Consider the following 21094-nt stretch of genomic DNA (forward strand, 5'->3'; position numbering starts at 1 on the left):
CTGAAGGACCTTTTTACAGGGGTCACATATCAGACATCAGATATCTACATTGCAATGTCTAACAGTAGCAAAATCACAGTTATAAAGTGGCAGTGAAAACGATTTTACAGTTGGGGTCACCACAACATGAAGAACTGTATTAAAGGGTCACAGCATGAGGTTGAGAACCACAAATTTAGAGAGAAGTGAGTAAGCCAAAGAATTAATTCTTCAGAGAGTTAGGGTAAGGATCATTTTTTTTTCATTCTCTTAGGACACAACATTCAGCAATCGATGGTATCTGAACCTTGAACTCAGCTCCAGTTGCTTGAGTTTGAATCTTTGCCTTTATTCTCTAAGGGATGGAGGTATTTGACTATCACTCGTCTTGCTAAAATACAGACACTAACAGGGGGATGTTAACAAGATTTATGACTTCACAGATGCCTGAACATCTATCGATAGAGCGCCAATAACCATAACCAAATCTTTTAATCTCTATTTTCACGACGGTTGACTTGCTAGACGAGGTGATCTTGTTTCCCCTGTACCTAGGTGCCGCCATGATGAAATCATCTCTATGAAAATGTGACAGAAAGTAAGAACCAGACTTCGAAATGGAAGGTCAGGGCGCGCGGAAGAGAATTTCTCGTTTCTTTTGCTCCTTCCCCTGCCTAAAAGTGGGGACACCTCCAACACTCAGGCAACAGCATGCCGAGAAACCATTGCTTCACCCTGACTCTGTGCATAACAGTACCCTGGAGAGAACGTAATACCTAGGTGTTTGTACCCGGGGAGACATTAGATGTTTTGGGTGTGCCCACAACAACAGTATCTGCGTTATCAACCAGTTCTGAGGGTTGAGAAGCAGCTGTAAGACCTGAGATCTTAGCAAGTGGCTGGTACAGGTCGCTGCTGTGCCTGGTCTTCATGGTGGGAGCCCAGAACAGAAGTTAAACCAACTCTGTGCTCACCGCATGTGTCCAAGCCTCTGTTTGGTTTTGTTTTCCTAAGAAACCTGTTTAAGCTGGGCAGTGTTTTTGTGATGGGAAAAGGAAAGAAATGAGACGCTTCCTTCCTAGTCAAGGTCTGGCTGAGAAAACCTGAGGGAAAAAAAACCCAAACAACAACAACAAAAAGAAACTGGGACAGTTTCCCATTATCACCCTAAACGCTGGCTCCTTTCTCAGTTCTGCAGTGGAACCAAGCTATCTCAGAGCTCAGTGTCTCCCATCCGACCCAGAAAACATCCGGGCAGATTCTAGAAGATGCAGGGTCAAGTAGTTAAGGATCTAAGTGTCCGGTGAGAGTCTGTGTTTTTGCTAACAATTACCCTTTCAAGCTTCCGTTTGGCCATTGGGCAGCAGTTGAACTAACTCTACACTCATTTCCTAGTGTAGATCATTTGCAGTTAGGCAAAATAACGAAAGGACACAAAGTAAGAATATTCTTGGTTCAAAGTAGCAAGTACTATACAAATGATTTGATATGGCTTTGGGACTGGACACCTGTAGTACGTGCACACCTTAGACACACAAAGGAGGACATTACCTCCTCTTCAAAACTACCACAAAGCAGCTGATCTACATCTCTTCTGAGCTATTCATTTCTTTCTGACTGTGTCAACTTTACATAGGACTAGAACAAAATTATTCGCTTTCCGGCTAGCATATCTATGAAAGTCACTTCTGGGCTAAGATTTTATTAACCTAGCTTCAAACACCACTCAAAGTTTCACATTTGGAAAGTGTTAAACACACCCTCTGCAGTACAATAATCAGATCGGCTCTGGCGGTGCCTAAGAAGTAACGATGAAGATTCTGGGCTTTCTGTCCTCTTCTCTCTTCCCCGAGCCTTCTGTACCTGAGCCCTGCTGTAAAAGAGGGTTAACAAGGGGCCTGACATTCTTTAATGAACTATTTTCAGCTTGGTTGTTTGGCCTTTCTGAACTTCCCTTTTAGTGAGCCTCTGGAGAGCAGTGTTTAAGGACTATGAGAGCCCCAATTGCTTTTCTTAACCTTTTGACTCGAATTTAGTACCTCATTTTCTCCACACTCAGCCTGTCACCTATAACCAGGTCTATGAAGACCCCCAGAAGGGTATATAAAAAGTAATTAATGTGAGAAGAAAAAGTATTCCACAATCAATAGTAGTACTTAAACAGCATCAATAACCCCCAAGTCCACTCCCAGAGACACAAACAAGTTGGGTCAGGGGACATTCTTTTCATAGACTCTCTTTTCTACAAACGTTCCCTTAGCCAGCCAGAATTCCCTCATACCAAATCAATCTGACAATTTCTAATAAACATAGATGGACATCCCTTAAGATCTAGTGATCGTGTATAACGATGTATGTTATATGTATATATGCACATATATGTCATAGACAAATGCTACATATATACAGAGCACACATTCAAGTGTGTACTTAATGTAGCATTTTTTAAAGTATGAAAAGTTGGAAATAGCCTAAAAGCCTACCAACAAGAGAATTGAAGAATAAATTCATGCAATGGATACGTATGTTGCGGTTATAATTTCTGTATTTTGCTACAAAGATGTATGAATATGAACAGACAATGTTAGTGAAGGATACGTGTGTTATATAATATCATTTATATAAAAGCCAAAAAGTATAGAGCCTAGCTCTTCTGAATAGAGATAGAGATAGACTTTGTCCCGGGAGTATATGACTTTAAAAAGTATGTATGGGTCTAACTGAAGACCAAGTTTAGCATAATGGTCAGCTCTCTCAGTGTAGCTGGGATGTAAGGAGGAGTTGGCTGGGCTCCAGGTGATGTATCCTGTAGCTCAAAAAAAATCTCTAATGGTCTGTTTGTTATAAAAAGATTGAAATAAACCTGGCAAAATATAATTGCTCATAGCTTTTCAGAGCATTTGTGAGATGTGTATTGTTTTCTGAACTTTGTTATGTCTGAAGTATAAAACTTTCTTAAATGGTATTTCTCTCTCTCTCTCTCTCTCTCTCTCTCTCTCTCTCTCTCTCTCTCTCCCTCTCTCTCTCTCTCTCTGTGTTGCTATACACCAAACCAAGGGCTTCAAGCATGCCGGGGGAGCTTTGTACCTTTGAGCTATGGCCCAATCCTTTTTAGAAAGTTTATTATCAGACAGGATTTCACTGAGTTCCTCAGTATTGTGTTGATCTTATTCTGTTGCCCAAACATGCCTTGAAATCACAATGTTCCTGCCTCAGCTTCTTGAGTAACTGAGAATCTATGTTACCATACCTGGCTTCCAAATGGTCCCTTTATCGATAAGTAAGCCTAGATGCTGTTGTTTCATTTATAAATACTCCCAGGGATGCTGGCCACTGTTTTTCCAATTACTGTACAGCCAGCCCTGCATAAGCCAGCATAAGACTGAGACAAAATTCCAGCTACCCTTATGATACAATCGCATACAGCAGGCAACAGTGCATACACCAAGCATTTACTACAGACTACTTTGAAAACTTACTGTATGCGGTTACGCATTTTCAAGGGGACAATCTTATTTTAAGTGCCATTTTGTAGATAAGGAAATTGAGCTGGTCAAGCAATGGTTCCTTGGTAAGCTGGAAATGCCAAGAATTCAACCAGTTTCTCTTGTACTCTCTTTCCACGTGGCTTTCTTCAAACTGGTGTCCACAGTCTTTATAAAGAGTTATTTTCAGATTTTTTTAAGTTCAAAAGGTCACTGACATTCCCATTACAGGACGCGTGGAATCACTACACAGCAGCTCTCTAACCCTGGCTTCTCCCTAGAGAAGCGTCACTGCCCCACCCTGGCCCAGCCCTGTGCACTGCGTGCTCAGGACCACACCCTGGTGAACTTGAAAGCTTTCCTGCCAATGGGACCTTGACTCTGGAGTCAGGTCAGCTGAGGCCTCTCATCAAGGCAGCCAGGAAGTGCTGACGTTCATTCACACTTTAGACCTATTCAGCAGCAGGCCCGAAAAAGAGATGTTGAAAATCCCATCAAAATCTCCTCCATTATGTGACACACTTTAACAAAGGACAGAATGAGGGGGTTCGGCTCTGCTGGACCACATCAAGTTGGTCTATACGGAGTATCACATTTTAGATTCAAATCCCTGTTAAACCCTCTGCTTAGGCTCGTGGTTAACAATATTTTTATATCTGTCTTCAGAGATGACAGGCAGCCCAGCTCTCCAGCAGGCCCAGAGGCCTCTGCGCCGCTGCTCGGAGAGGCAGGCTCGGTGGATGAAAGGCAGAAATCCCACCGCCCCAGTGTCTCCTGATTAGCCGGGAGAAAAGCTGAATGACAAACATCTTTCCAATCTGCCTGGCCCATGCAGGGAAATGGAGCAATCTGGCCTGAAAGGGGATTTAGACTTTTGTTGTGTGAGAGGGAGGGGGGATGGAGAGAAAACGCAGATTTAAATCCGCCCACAATGCATTCCCACTTGGCGATCTCTTAGATAAGACTTAGCCCGGCTGGGGTTCAGACTCCTGCCACGCCAACACATCTCTCTCCGGCCTCACCAATGGGCAGTCTTGGCCCTCAGGCAAAGTCACTACGGAACTGACCATCCGTGGTTGGTCAGCGCGCTTGCTCTTTTAGCCTGAATCTTAGGATGTGTTTCCTGATGAATAAAGCCGGCCTGCCACAGATGTTTCAATAGACTTTCTAGGCTAGAATAACCGTCGTAGGTTATAGGCTACCTGGTAGGTTCTCTGTTGCTTTATCCACACCACTGTTAGTGTCAAAATAGTAAGAGGTGCGTCATAAAAGGATCTCGAGGCTTATGTAGCAAAAAGTGAGGTAAATTTGTGATGAGTTTGTGGGAGACATTTCATTAAAACTGCTGTAGTGATTCTTTTAACCATGTAAGTCAATAAACCGCTTACCACATTTTATCCCACAATCGTATGTAAGGTGAGAGGGTTTGAAATATGTGTGTGTGAGCGCACGCGCGTGTGCGTGCGTGCGTTCGTGCGTGTGTGTGCTGTGAATATATATACATTCCTATATATATTCATATATATATTCATATATATATTCATATATATTCATATATATATATTCCAAAAGCCACATGAAAATGCTATATTCTGATAAGATTTATTGTGACTCAAAGCAATAGTCATCATTTTGCTTTCTCACTGCATACATCGACTATGGCCACTATCGTGCAGGTACAATTAAGGGGCAAGATTCAGGAACATCCCCATCCTAGAGGTAGGTATGAGGCTAGCGTTCCCCACAAAATGGCTGCCAGCCTCACCCCCGGGGCACCTGGGTCAGTCCAGGGGTGTCTTGCTCTGTTGGCATCAATGCCAAGCTCCCTCAGATGCAATTATCAAGACAAGTCCTCAGCGACCTCTTATTGCTGCTGTATTTGGGAAACAGCATTCAGATGCAGATCGGTCTAAATCCCATCAACCCATTCAACCATATGTGTGCGAGTGTGTGTGTGTGTGTGTGTGTGTGTGTGTGTGTGTGTGCGCGCGCGAGCACACACACACACACACACACACACTCGTTCGTGAACACACATCACCCACGTATTTGCACTTATTTAAGTGCTCCCTAGAGAATTTAAAACCCCACTGTAAGAAGTCAAAATGAGGAGAAACGCTGATCCCCCTCCCCAGGCAACTTTGTCAATTGCTTTTGTGCTCTTATAAATATTTCATAGCAAATATTTAACACGATTCTTTCCCCAGTCGGATCCGCTTTGAAATGCTTCTCAAAGTGAATTCTCCATTAACAATAGCTTGATGCAGCTTCCCCCCCTCTCTTCTCTTAAGCACAGGGTCTGCTGCCATAGCAGCACGAATAGTTTTTTTCCCCTTTCTTTCTTTTTTTAATGGAGAAGAAAAGATACTTTGCATTAATTCAGTAGTCCAGGAAAGTGGGGGGCGGGGAAAGGCGCAGCACATGCGCACCTCGGATTTCCAATGCGGAGCTAAGGCTTACCTTGCCCTCCCCTCCCCCAGCGAGCCCGCGATTATCACCCAGCTGACATTAGAACTGTAATGGGAAGTGACACGTTTATGTAAATGATCCACAAGCGGATTTTGCTCTTGTAAAACAGAGCAGTTACTTTGGGCTTTCTAATTATTTCATGCCTTGTGGTTCTCTGGTGGGGCAGAGACGATCTACTTGAAAAGTGTTCTATGATTGACAGACTTCTGTCCCCCCGGAGCTCATTAGGGCTCTGGCTTTCAAAGATGGGAAATAACCCTAGCAGGCACCATAAAAGAAAAAAAGAAAAAAGAAAAGAAAAGAAAAAAGAAAAAGAAAATAAGAAAAAAAGGGGGGTGGGGGCTGGAGATTCACTTTAGCACCAAGGACGCTGAAGTAGGTTCATTTCTTCAGAAGTATGTCTTGTTGGGGAATCGGTGTTGCCAGGAAATGCGCTTTTGCCTTCTTGATTCATCCAGGCTCCTGTACTTAGGTGTTTCTGGTTTCTAAAACCTACATTTAGAGCCACCAGATATGGTGTAAAACAGAAAGGGTACAAAAAAAAAAAAGCCACTAGGATTTTCCACCGTGAAATCGCATTGGACTCTAGTCACCCTGAGGACACAGCATGGCCGGTCCTTAGTCAAATCAGCAGAGAATCAGAGAAAGCAGCAAATAACTGGAATGAGGGATGGGAGTGAGACAGCAAACAGGCTTCTTAGTGCTGGGAACACTAACGTGGGCTGTTCAATGGCTTCCTGTTGATGGATTAGAAAATGGAGACGCAGCTGCTGTCTGTACTTCCCGCCTGATTCTTCTTCAGGGTGGAACCACAGGGTCTGGAGAGAGCAGGCAGTAGAGTTGAATCGTACAGTGTTCTCCAAAAGTACGTGGCTGAAGGCGTGGCCTCCAGCATGGCGGGGACAAGAGGCTGAACAGAGGTCCACAGGATGCTGTGCTGAAAGCCCCTTCCTCTTCCTCTTTGCTTCCTTACTGAGGTGAGGTGAGCATTTCCTTCTGAAGTTTGCATTCACCACAGGCCCAAAGCAATGGGTCCAACCTATCAAGGACTGAAACCTCAAAACCAGTGGCCAAGGGAAAGCTTTCTTCGGCAAGTTAGGCCTCTGAAGCATCTTATTACACATGGGAAAGTGAACTAAAGCAGCAGCTGATGCAGGGTCTCTAATGAATGAGGTTCCGGGGTGAGGAAGTCACCTGCTGCTAGCCCAAAGGCGGTGGGGCTGGATTCTCTGCTGCTAAGTGAGATCTGTAAGATTGGAGCCTCCACAGATAGATCAGTGGAACAGAATTGAAGACCCAGAAATGAACTCACACACCTACGGTCACTTGATCTTTGACAAAGGAGCTAAAACCATCTGTTGGAAGAAAGACAGCATTTTCAACAAATGGTGCTGGTTCAACTGGAGGTCAGCATGTAGAAGAATGCAAATAGATCCATTCTTATCACCATGTAGAAAGCTTAAGTCCAAGTGGATCAAGGACCTCCACGTCAAACACTCAAACTAATAGAAGAAAAAGTGGGGAAGAGTCTCGAACACATGGGCACTGGGGAAATTTTCCTGAACAAAACACCAATGGCTTATGCTCTAAGATCAAGAATCGGCAAATGGGACCTCATAAAACTACAAAGTTTTTGTAAAGCAAAAGACGCTGTCATTAGGACAAAACTGCAACCAACAGATTGGGAAAAGATCTTTACCAATCCTACAACAGATAGAGGCCTTATATCCAAAATATACAAAGAACTCAAGAAGTTAGACCGCAGGGAAACAAATAACCCTATTAAAAAATGGGGTTCAGAGCTAAACAAAGAATTCACAGCTGAGGAATGCCAAATGGCTGAGAAGCACCTAAAGAAATGTTCAACATCTTTAGTCATAAGGGAAATGCAAATCAAAACAACCCTGAGATTCCACCTCACACCAGTGAGAATGGCTAAGATCAAAAACTCAGGTGACAGCAGATGTTGGTGAGGATGTGGAGAAAGAGGAACCCTCCTCCATTGTTGGTGGGATTGCATACTGGTACAACCATTCTGGAAATCAGTCTGGAGGTTCCTCAGAAAATTGGACATTCCACTACCAGCTATACCTTTCTTCGGCATATACCCAAAAGATGCCCTAACATATAACAAAGACACACGCTCCACTATATTCATAGCAGCCTTATTTATAATAGCCAGAAGCTGGAAAGAACCTAGATGCCCTTCAACAGAGGAATGGATACAGAAAATATGGTACAGCTACACAATGGAGTACTACTCAGCTATTAAAAACAATGACTTCATGTAATTCATAGGCAAATAGAATGAACTAGAAAATATCATCCTGAGTGAGGTTACTCAATCATGGAAAAACACACTTGGTATGTACTCATTGATAAGTGGATTAGCCAAAAAGCTCAAATTACCCAAGATGCAATCTACAGACCACAGGAAGCTCAAGAAGAAGGATGACCAAAATGCAGATGCTCCCACTCCTTCTTAAAGGGGGGGAAATATCCATAGGAGGGGATATGGAAACAAAGTTTAGAGCAGCAACTCAAGGAATGGCCACTCAGAGCCTGACCCACATGTGGCCCACATATACACAGCCACCAAAACTAGATAAGATTGATGAAGTTAGAAAATGCATGCTGAAAGGAACGGGATATAGATCTCTCCTGAGAGACACATGCAGAGCATGTCCAATACAGAGGTCAATGTTAGCAGCAAACCACTGAACTGAGAATAGGACCCCCTTGGGGGGAATTAGAAGAATTATTTAAAGAGTTGAAGGAGCTTGCAACCCCATAAAAACAACAATGCCAACCAACCAGAGCTTCCAGGGACTAAACCACTACTGAAAGACTGTACATGGACTGACCCAGGGCTCCAACTGCACATGTAGCAGAGAATAGCCTTGTTGGGGCACCAGTGGAAGGGGAAGCCCTTGGTCCTGCCAAGGTTGGACCCCCAGTGCAGGGGAATATGGGGGAGGAGCAATAAGGGAGATGAATAGGGGGAATACTCCTATGGGGGAGGGAATGGGGGCTTATGGACAGGAAACTGGGAAGGGGAATAACCTTTGAAATGTAAGTAATGTATCTAATAAAAAATTAAAAAAAAAAAGATTAGAGCCTCCATGGTTTCTACATACTCAGATCTCACCTCACTGGTTAGTAACAGACCAATACCTTTCCTCAGCAGTAAATAAGAGCATCATTAAGACTGGTTTCTTCTGTTTTCTTTTGAACAAATATTTAGTCAGACTCAATGACAGTTTATGCTTTCTCAAAAGTCCCCAGAGATCCATGTTTAAGAAGGCATTTGACAGTGTTATGAGTTTTTGACATGACTTGATATTCAGGTCAATGTGGGGTTTCTTTCTGGATCTCTGATCCACCTCAGCTGTCCAGCAGCTGCCCATGGGGACAGACACCTTCCCATCCTCTCATCACCACAGATACCAATTTATTTCCCTTGAACCCAAGAAGTCGTCTTGGAACATAAGCTGTTTCCTCAAAACAAGATTGTGTTAAATCTGAGGTGACTTTCACTTTCCCAGTTAGTTTCTTTGAGACACATTGTATCTAAAGCTGGTCTGAAGCAAACTATGTAGGCTGGACTGGCCTTTAACTCCTGGTAATCTTCCTGCCTCAGCCTGATTAAAGATACCTAATTTATTTTTTAAGGCAGGATATAGTGGTGCCTGGCCTCAATCCCAGCACTTCAAAGGAAGACACAGGTAGATCTCTGAGAGTTGAAGACCAGCCTGGTCTATAATGTGACTTCCAGGACACCTAGAGCTACATAGAGAGAGACCCTGCCTCAAAACAAATGAACAAAACAATTATTACAATATATTTGTATGTAAGTGTGAGGTACTTGTGTCACGAAATGCACATGGAAGTCAAAGAACAATTCATGGAAGCCAGTGCTGTTCTCTCCTTCCCCCCACATGGCCCATCTTATTGGGTCTAAGACACTTTTTACTTTACTTTGCTTTTTTGTCCCCTACCACATGTCTTTATATTCTGCCGCTTGCTTGGGTCCAAGAACCCTGACTAGGAGCAATGAGGGGATAAAGGCAGACACAGACTGTACAGAAAGCTGAGATCAGGGGGTCCTTGAACCATTACCCACAACCCGGAACCTGAACTTCAGTGTGTTTGTTAGGTACAGCACAGGGAAGGGGTAAGCCAGGCTCAGTAGGGGGTCTTCTAGGGCTGTGAACATCCAGGAGGGAGGAGCTTCAGGTACTAGTGTTTCACCCACTAACCAATCATTTCTAACATTCAGTCTTAGATCCTGGAGAAAAGCCTTTCCATTTCTCTTGAGCCAGGGCTATGTAAGCAACAGCTTTGCCAACTGTCCTGTGGGTCCCGGGTCTTCGCCATCATTGTCACAGTCATGTCTATGTCGAAAGACACCTTCGCCCAGGACTTGCCTCATTCAGAGCTTCGTCTGCTCCCTACAGTGTCCCTGTGTGTCACTGTCAGTGACTGATTCTAAACCAAGTGCAGATGATGGAAGAAAAAACTTACAGTCTAGTTAATTTATTAATCTGGATATGAAGATCTTAGGAGTACATGGTCTTAGTAAGTTATTGGCAGACTTAAAAACGAACCCAAGCGTGGTTCATCTAAGTGATGTTATGGTAGTTTGACCATCTAAACAACTATCCTAGGATGAAAAAAGAAGCAAAAGAAGGCAAAAATCAATCAATGCAAAGCCGTTTCATGAAGCTTATATTGATTTATGATAAAGCAATAATCATTTCTGCAGCTGGGAATGAAAGCGAATTCTTTCATTGCCTACAGCCTTTATAACCAAACACTAAGGTCAATGTAGCTGAAAGATAAACTTTGCATAGTCTTTTAAGACCTCTAACAAACAGAGTTCCCCTTCAACCCTGCGAGTGTTGGATATGTACTTGGACATCCTTGCCAACACCAACTTAAAAATAGAAGACAGGAAGAAAAAAATGGGGAGATGTGATTATTTTAAATGGCCACATGGTTTTTGAAAGTCCCTCTAAAAAGCAGCCATTGGGATGGGGAGATGGCTCAGTGGTTAAAGTGTTTGCCAATGTAAGAGTGAAGACCCTTGTGAAAAAGCTGGGTGTGGTAGCATATGTCTTTTCTCAGCAATGGAGAGGCAGAGGCAGGAGGACCCTGAAGCTTGCTGGACATTGAGTCTCACCCAGTGGGTGAACTCCAGCTTCAGGGAGAGAAGAAGAGGTCTGAGAAAATAAACTGGAGAGTGGGCAACTGATGACAAAAACCTCAGACCCCTCCCCCTTCTCTCCATGTGTCTCTTGTCTCTGTGTCTCTCCCTGTCTGTGTCTGTCTCTATGTGTCTCTGTATGTGTCTCTCTGATTCTTTGACTCTTTCTCTTTCACACACACACACACACACACACACACACACACACACACACCACACACACAGGAGAGAGAGAGGGGAGGGGAGGGAGAGTCTGATTTCTGGAGAGTCTCCTTGACTTGAACTGATTCTAACAAACAGAAGACCTTAAAGCAATGCTGAATGGCTTGGAACACTGGGTCAAATTATGGGATTCCAGACCTCAAAGGCTTATGAAAATAAATGTCTGTTGTTTTTGTCAACTACATTTAGTAATAACTGGTCAGGAGTAATTGACAATACAAGGAACTGACATAAAATGGCTTACCAGGAAAATCCAACACAATCAGTAAAGCCAGCTGAGAGCCTGTGAGTTCAGGGGGGCTGGTCCTAAAGCAGGATGTATTGCGAAAAGAAATGGTGTCTTCCTTTCCCAACAAAGGCCCACTAGAAGATACAACATGGCACTCGTGCTTATGCTGAGGTCCCCGGCTTGTCTCACTGGTCAGCACAAGAGTACAGCTAACTCCGGTGTCCACTCTTCCTTTCCCAGCCTTGGGCCCATGTGCTCTGGCTGGCTTTGTTATTTGCTGAGCACCAAGGCTCTGTGAGTTGGGCAATGTAAGGAAGGGCAAAAGAAGGGGGTGGAAGGAAGGGGCACTATAAAAACAGTAGTCACAAATTTAGATCCTGTGGAGATAGGACCCTTTTGAAGACAGTTTCATTCTGAAGCCAAGGGACTGGAAGATGGGAATCTGATTATCCACTTATTTGAATAAACCCATGGGGCATATTTATTTGCATTAATTAAAACTATTAGAAGTGAAGATTTTTATGCAAAGTTTAGAAAACATATTTTTGAAAAGGATGCCAGACTGCGAGTATAATTCTTGCCAGATCAGTCCAAACAACAGTTTATTGTCTTCATGAATTAAATAGGAGGTTAAAAAATTATAAACTGTTTAGATTTGGGACAACAAAGAGACATAAGTATAACCAGGTCTTTATCAATGCAGCCTGATGTCAATGAGACCTTGTCTCAAGAAAATGAGTCAGTCGGTCAACAAACAATTTTAAACAACACAGAATGGCCAAAAATATTCAATGATACTATAGGTGAAGGGTGGGGGTAGGGGGGAAGCAAAGGAAGAGGATTTTAGAAACAAAGAAGACAAGATACACCCTGGAAATACCCGTGGGAAGGAAGCCTCCATTGGGAAGTGAAGGGAGGTGAGGCAGATTTCACAGGAGTTAACTATATTTGAGGTCTCTGCGGAGGAAAATGAATAAGGAGGGAAACCTCTTACAGGCACATCAGAGGCGAGCGTCCTCTTATATGAATGCAATACAGCAAGAACTGTTACTGTTTGCCACCGGGGCCTACTATGCTAATTCACGTGTTGTATTTTTCCTTTGCAGGAGATGGGGGAAGCTTTTCAGAAGAGGATGCAATGAACCAGAGAGGTCAGGGATTGGGCAAAGTTTGTAAGCAGCAGAGATATAAACGCACCTATATCTTTCAACATCGGCACAGGGTCCGAGATGAAAGGCAGGATAAAATTTTGGAAGAAGTTCACATTAAGTACAGAAGATGCAACTTACCAAATGCAGGTAAGGCATAGCCCTGGTGTCATCCCGAGATGCAGCTAGAGAGAGACTCTCACATTTGGCCCTCCTGGTATAAGAAAGTAGCCTGAAGGGAGGAGTGAGAGGGAGGGCTTCCTGCTTTACAGTTAGAGTCTAAGGATCCCTTGACAGGAAGAGTCACAAACATTAAAACCTAAAGAAGGTTGTATAGGCTTGTATCTGCATGTAGGACACACATTTCATAAGCAGATGAGTAGGTTTTCTGTATGATTAAGTGTGAGGGGATTTAAAGGTAAGAGGGAAATGCATCCAGGAAGATGATGTGAGTGGACAAGAAAGCTCTTCGACAGAGAGCTGCTCAAAGAAACCATGTGGTCAACTGAGATGCATTGCTGAAATTCATCAAGTGTCTTGTTATAAGGTTGACTTGGAAACTCTTACAAGAAAGGAAAAGAGAAATCAGTTGTATCATTCTAGATACGGCTGTGTTTCTTACATAACATGTTGAAGGGGGCCAGGTCAGGTCTTTATATAGGGCCAGAGCAACCAGTTTGACAAGAGGACAGCTAAATCTGAAACATATATATTTAAACATCCGTACATCTAAAGCCATCACATATCAAAGACATCCTAAATCAAAAGCGAGGAAAACTAAGTCATAGCTTGTGTGTGAAAAATGGTGCTACCTAGAATCTTGGTACCTAGAATCCATTTTACAGAAGGAATAGATGCTATTCATAAAGATTTTACCTGCCAGTATTTCAACAGGGAAAGGATAAAAGGAAATGGAGCTGCCCAAAGTCACTAATTAACTCATGGCAAATACTTACAATAGAAGACGACCCACCCAAAAAGATGTGCATGGTGTAATACCTTGTTCATTGAGAGGTATCTATCAGTGCCTTCCATAGGCCCATTTTCTTTCAGGCACAAAATACCATAACCATGTATTGCTGCCTTTCTGAAATTAACATTCCAGTAAAGAGAAAGAAAAGTAGGTAAACAAAAAACAATGTAATTTGAATAGTGATGACTGCCACATGCAGTAAAAAAATAGAGAGAGAGAGAGAGAGAGAGAGAGAGAGAGAGAGAGAGAGAGAGAGAGAGAGAAAGGAGCCTGATTCATTTATGAAAGCCATGACCATTTTATAATGATTTTTCGGGGATCCAGTCTGGGGGTCTTAGTTACTTCTCAGAAGGCTGAGGGGGAATTGCTGTGAGTTTGAGGCAAACTCCTGTCCTGGAAACCTTGGGCCCTATCATGTGATCCCTCTGCTGGGCCCTCCCACAAAGGCCATGTGGTGCTCTTTCCCATTGTGACCACTCTAAACATAGGCTTTTTAAGGCTGCTTGCTGGGACGGCAGTAGAGCTATTTCCTGGTTTCTCTGTAAAGCCTTTCAGGTCACCTTTCAGGCTCTGAGAAGTATTTATGACTCTAAATAAGCACCCAGAAACCAGGGAGGGGTTGTGCTTTCTTCTTATGGTCACCGGTAAATATAAAGCAGCATGCCCTTGCTTGGAAGGTAATAAGTCTGTTTTCCTATTCATGCGCCTCAAAAAATGTGGATGCCTCTGAGTTTTTACTCTCTTACCCTTTGGAGGGCATACGTCTCAAGCAAAGACCTTCTTTCTCTTGGAGTGTTATGATCTAAGCAATGGATCTCACACGGGAGGTTTATTGGAGAGGAAAATACAGAGACTGCTTCTGGGTGGAGGGAAAGGAGAACAAAAAGAGGAGAGACTGGCCTTTTAAAAGGGGATGTACGCATGCGCACGGGGAGGATGCACGACTTGTGGAGATAGTAGGAATGTGTTGCATCTTGGCAGCCAGAGATGATGTGTCCTGTTGTCACTGGGTCCCTAGCACAGGCCATGGGCATGCCTGGTTGCTAACATGACTCCATTAGATCATGCCAGTTTACCACTGTGGTGTTTGGCAGAATAACAGACCTCCCCACGACAGCTGGGCTAGTTGATCCAGGTTAGAAAGACAATTTGTAAATTGTCAACCTGTTCTGCTCTGCTTCCTGATTGAGTATATACCTTCTGGATCAACAGTCAGTACTTCAGGCCTCCCTGATCGACTGTGACCTTACCTCATGAAGCAGCTGCAGTTGTGACGAGTGAAGGCCGAGTTTCTACAACCCACTGTCATCCTCTGATGGCTGTCAAGCATTACAGGGGTCAGTACAGTGAACCAAAGAGGGGTGATGGGGCCATATCGGTGTCCTCTTAATCTTGAAGAGGGCTAGCACGTGGCGTGATTTTGGGGTTTGTTCTTTGGCCTGGGAGTGGGAGTATCTTGCCAAGTTTGAGCATTACACCTTTCTGCTACAGGCGAGGACACCAGTATGGGAACTGTACCAAACACCAGTATATCTTTCTCATTACGCATTTGAGGACGAGAGACGGAGCACTCTGTGGAGCCAGACCATGCGCTAGACCACGAGCCAGACCTGAGGGACATTTCCTTCAACTTACACCTTGTCATCCACGGGCGTGTAGGATGCTGCTGCAGACCTCCAGTGTCATCGCTGACTTCAACCCTATGGCTGGGTATTTGACTTCACCTAGAATAGAGTCCCGCAAGAATATGGCCCTGAGGCTCCTTGAGGATGAGCTGGGGACCACAACCACGCATTCTTACTATAAAATTCCTCATCCTGGGGACAGCAGCTCCTTCGCTGAGGAGTGTTTGATGTAGCTAAGTTGGTAGTATGTTTACCCACATGCAAGGAGCCCTGGGTTCAATCCCTAGCGGCACACAAATGGAGCATGGTGCCTGGCACACGCCTATATAATGCCAGCACCTAGAACGTGGGGGCAGAAGAATTGAAAATTCAGATACATCCTCAGCTACATGGTGAGTTTGTTAGAGGTCATCTAAGGATACAGGAGACTGCAAAACTCATGCCTCCATCCTCGGAACATTGAGGTTACAAGCAAAGCAAAAAAAAAAAAAAAAAAGTAATCAAGAGATTGTGACTTTTTTTCTGAGGACTTCTTACAATCACCAGATCCTTTGTTCTTGATTCCCTTTGATTGAACAGCAGCAATGGCAACCAGTGGCTGCCTGTGGTTTGAAGAAGAATGACCTTGTATGCTCATGCATTTGAATGCTTCCTCAGAACCGATGGGGATGTGTCTCAGTTACTTTCCCGTTGCTGTGAAGAAACATCGTGACCAAGGCAGCTTATAGAAGAAAGGGGTTGTTGGGACTTACAGTTGTAGAGAGCTAGAGTCCGTGACCACCCTTGTCAGGAGCATGGCATCTGGCAGGCAGCCATGACCCCGGAGCAGCAGCTGAGAGCTCATATCCTTATGCAGAGACTTTGAACTTGGAACAGTCTGGAGACTGAAAGGCTATGGGGACTGTGGAAGTTGGGTTAAATAAATGCACTTTGCGTTATGATATGGCTGTACACCTATGGGGAACAGAGAGTCGGCTGTGGTAGTCTGAGGGACAATGACTCCCGTAGGCTCATAGATTTGCATGTTTGACTCTCACTTTGGGAAACTGTAAGCCTTAGGAGGTTTCAAAAAGGCCAAGCCTTCTGCTTGTTGATAAAGATGTAAACTCTCAGCCTCCTACCGCGATGGTCATGAACTCACCGTCTGAGTCCCAATAAACTATTTTCCCTATAAGTTGTGGTGTTATTTGTATCTTAGTATTGCAATAGAAAAGTAACTAAGACAATGCCTATCTACTTTGCCCCTTGATATCTATGTTCTTTCAACCAAGTAATTTTCCATGAGGTGAGCCCTGACCAGTACTCTGCACTGTCTCAATACAACAATGGCACCTACTTGGCCTCTGATGGCCCAGCAATGCCATTTAGCCTGTAATGCTTGTAATTGCTAGCTGTGGGTTAAGTTGGCTGTATATGACCATAAGCCCTCATCTCAAGAGGAAGTAGTCACAAAACTTCCTAGTTGCAGTGGTACCTTCTTACCAATATTCTGTGTTGGTAATCTGTGCGTCTCCTCATAAGCATTCTCATCTAGAGAGCTTGTGATGGTTTGTATATTCTCAGCCCAGAGAGTGGCACTATTAGAAGGCATGGCCCTGTTGAGTAGGTGTGTCACTGTGGGTGTGGGTTTTAAGACCCTCATCCTAGCTGCCTGGAAGTTAGTCTTCCACCAGAAGCCCTCAGATGAAGATGTAGAACTCTCAGCTCCTCCTGTACCATGCCTGCCTGGTAGCTGCCATGTTCTGCCTTGATGACAGTGGACAGAATCTCTGAACCTGTAAGCCAACCTCAATTAAATGTTGTCCTATTTATAAGACTTGCTTTGGTCATGGTGTCTGCTCACAGCAGTAAAACCCTAAGACAGAGCTCATCCAGTCTTTTGAGTTAGATCCACTAGAATGCGTCCCCTGTCTCAAGTCTTTTTCTCCTCCCACCATCTGCTCTGGGATCCTGACATTTCTGTTTCCCCTTGTTTCTCAGAGCCCTACTAACTACCCATTGGCCCCATCCTTCAGCATCCATGGTAAAATCATGTGTCCTCCTATGTTAAAATTTTCAGTCTTATCTTAATAGCTGCACCTGCTCCCCACTCCTGCATAGCCTTACATTCACTCCGAATCTGTTGGAACAAGTCAGATAGGTTCTGTGCTCTCCTTTGGGAAAGGATCCCTTTGCTCCCTTATTGAACTAAACATGACCCTTTCCACACCTCGCTAAAACTTAGTCACAGTGTTAGGGTGTCCAGGAACTAAGGTGCATTCCAAGGAAGCAGGAGAGACTGGTCTGTTGCACCCACAAGCTGAAGGGTTATACTCACCTTGAAAAGTGTCTCTTCTGCTTCAAGGGATGCATAGGGATTGGATCTCTAAGTTTTGGAGTTTCACTGACCCAGACTCCCACAACTCAAAGGTTCTGTTTTTCATTATAGCTTACCTTCCTTGATCAGTAGTTTTATGGTTAAGTCTTGGCTTTTGCCTGAAGACTAGAAATCTTAAAGGGTTGTGAAGGAAGCACTCTGCCTGTCACCATTGGCATTTAACTACCAAGTAAGTGCTTTCTGCTTGGTTATTACCTTCTTTCGAAATATCAGTTCAGCTTAGAAATGGTGAGAGGCAGCTTTGCTGGCCTTAGGCTATTTTTTTTAAATATCTGTTCATGCTTGATCATCTCACTAACCAGTACGTTTCTTCCTACCCAGTTCCCATTTCAGCTCACCAATCAGTTAGAATCGACAATGTTCTTTATCTTTCCTCCAAGGGTTATCTGCCCTCCATCCACCACCACTGATAAGTCAACGCTGCCAAACCGCAGTTCCAGTGAGCCAGCCCCAAACCTCAGAGGTATAGCACCTGCTTTCTCAGACTTCTCTCAATGCTATTATAGATTTGGTTGTCCAGAGAACATATTCTGAAATTAGCAGAGAAGTTGACAAAGGGAGTCTTCTGGGCATGTCTATAATACAGTTTCTAGAACAAGTTCATTAAGATGAGAAGACTCATTGTGATTGTGGGCGGCACCATTCCCTTGGCTGGCATCCAGGTCTGAATATAAAGGAGAAGTCAGGACAAGCACCAGCATCCACCTCTCTGTTTCCGGACTGTGGGCCGAGTGTTACAGCTGCCACATAATACCACCTCCATGTTGGTCTTGCCATGATGGCCTGTACCTCGAACTGTGAGCCAACATAAACCCCTCTTTCAACTATTTTTGTCAGTTATTTTGTGGTAGCAAGGGGGAAAATAATTCATGCAAGCCTGATGGAATTTTCCCAGGTCAAGAAAAAGGACCTGGCTTTCACAGGCCAGCACCTTCCACCCTTTGGAAGTTGGGAGCTGATGGCTCCCATTGGCAAGGCAAATGAGTACCTTCATCCAAGACTTCCAAAGGGAACTGAGGGTTCAGGTCTGTGGCCAGCATCAACCAGCTGGGTAAATAAGTCTCCTCACTCAGAAGAAGAAAGGATCTGGGAGATACATCTTAGCATCTGGTTACTTTGGTTAAACAAGAAAGGCATCACGGTAGACTAGTTTTAAAAAAATCAAGCTATAAAAACGTATGTGTACATGATTTCTCTGGTAGAGTGGAGGGAACAGGCATCCCATATAACTGCTTTAACCACTGCAGCCTCCAACCTCAGCATCCCCATCAGAAGGCACAGCCGCTGCAGTTGATGACGGCCCTACATTCACAACATCATCTGATGTCTTCCTTTCTGTGCACCCATGCTTCCTAACAAACCCCCAGCTCCCTACTTCTGTGATAAACTGTTATTTTGATTTTTTTCATCTTTCCGAGGATAAAACTGAACACACATATAAAGTTAGAAACAATGTCCTTAAGTCTCATCCTTCTAAGCTATTTAATTTAAAAGATTTAAGTTGTAGCCCGGGTTGATTTAAGTGTGTATAATTGTCAAAGTGAATAAGGAAAGCAGGGTAGATTTTCTAATTAACAAAAATATCCACACTCTTTTGTTCCTCTAAAATTAAAGATTATATTCCCATCTTACTGTAACTTTCAAGCACCCCAAACCCCTTAATAAGTAATTGCTATAAGTTCTATTTAATTGGTGGATAAATAGCAGGGACCCAGCCAAATTTCTAAATTACTGGTTGAAAGGGCACTCTCCGATTCTGATTTGGAATTTCATTTTCTAATTCTGTTATTCAGCTATCTTTTTTTTTCCCCAAATAAAGTTTAGGTCAAGGGCATTTAATACCCAACTCACTAGTTCTAAGATGGGCCTCTTAATTACTTGTGCTCATTAACTTTATGTGTCATTATTAGAGCAAGGAGGTGGGAGGGGGGAGGAGTGGGACAAAGGAAGGAAACAGGAAATAATAAATTAATTTAGAAAGAAGCCCAGCTCTTCCCCAGAGCAGGGAGCACTGGATGGATGGTGGTTTGCTCCAGGGGACTGTCTTGGCAAAGAAAGTTATTTTGACAGAGTTCTTAGGGAGTAGAGAGGCTGCACAGTTAATAACACAAAATACTTAGGGCTAAGAGCTGTGTTCCAGAAGAGAGTGGAGTTTTTCCACAAGTCTGTTCTATATGTCAGCTCTATACAGAGTAAGTCAACATCAAAGCTACTTGTAGAGGATTAAAATGAAATAGTCTTCCTGGAAGGAATCGGAGAGGGGGAGGGGAAGGGGGAGGGGCAGGGATGGGGACTGGGACCCAGGAGTGGCTTCTACAGGCTGGCATTTCCAATGTACCCTGTCAACCTCATAGTGTTTGGGTGGCAAGTTATAAGAGTGGGAAGGGCTCTGAATCCTCAGCCTGGACTTTTGCAAGTGGTAAATCTAATGTTTTAATTTTTGCCATTTGATAAAATTAATTGGCTAGAATCCTATTTTGACCTGTGTGAAATGTGATCAGATTCATTGTTGTATATCATTTCTACCACCGTTTGAGTTTTGGTTATTTCCACTACGTACTGTGTGTGAGGTGAAGTTCTAGGGAAAAATAAACCACAGTTACCTTACAGAGTCCACAAGGCTGATTGATTACAAGTTCTGGTCATTGTAGAAAACTAGAATGCTGCAGGCCCAGAGCCAAATAATCATGGGCTGTCTTTAGCCCCCTACGAGCTACTCGTTGCCCGCCTCTGTGTCTCACCTAACATCTTTCTATTAGGATTCTAACAGAAATTCTATTAGAATTTAACAGACCGTTAGCCTCCACCAACCAAGAGGTTAAGAATGGCATCAGATAACATCTGAGGCTTATGGCAAAGGGTCTACCCACACACACCTTTGCTGGGACCCTTGCCTACATGATGTTCCCACCAAGGTAACTGAAAAGTGCCTTGGTCTATGACTTCCTTTTGTTCTTTCTTGTTCACCCCAAATTTCATAGTACTGTTACCACAGTGGAAAAAGGAGTTTGAGGTATTCTGCATCTGTGTGCCCTGGGTCATGGTCACTCAGTTGTCTCCAGAATGAGCTGCCTCTTGCTCCCTTTGAGGTGAGAGTTACATTTGTCAATGGACACCTGAAAAGGAAGTTTTGGAAACACTTGGGTCATTCAATCAGAAGCAACTATTACTTGGTCATGGAAGCTTAAATGTTGAACTCTGAAATAAATGTTCAAGACCTTTCTATGAGAGTGTATCTGCCTAACTTATGTCACACACACACAAAATAAGCGAATAGGTTGAATATATGAACTTGACATTTTTTTTATAGGTCAAAGTGGCTGAGCAAAGGTGGTTTCCTTTGCTTCAATTCTCTTTTTTACAGTTGCAAATTATAATATG

General features: G+C 43.6%; 1 long non-coding RNA gene across 5 annotated transcripts in view; it reads left to right on the forward strand.

Annotated features, from left to right (window-relative positions):
- The window catches only part of LOC147996545 (uncharacterized), a 39182-nt gene extending 22674 nt beyond the window's left edge, over positions 1 to 16508 (forward strand). For 4 of the 5 annotated variants that reach the window (XR_015672566.1, XR_015672565.1, XR_015672567.1 and 1 more), the window contains one exon: positions 535 to 2876. This is a non-coding gene — a long non-coding RNA (uncharacterized LOC147996545). Of the gene's footprint in view, positions 1 to 534; positions 2877 to 12696; positions 12889 to 15202 lie in introns of those variants that run through there. The other variant, XR_015672564.1, reaches the window with a different exon arrangement.
- The last annotated feature ends 4586 nt before the right edge of the window (positions 16509 to 21094 follow it).

This window comes from Rattus norvegicus, chromosome 2, assembly GCF_021556685.1.
Source record: "Rattus norvegicus strain SHRSP/BbbUtx chromosome 2, alternate assembly SHRSP_T2T, whole genome shotgun sequence".
NCBI classification, from domain to species: domain Eukaryota; kingdom Metazoa; phylum Chordata; class Mammalia; order Rodentia; family Muridae; genus Rattus; species Rattus norvegicus.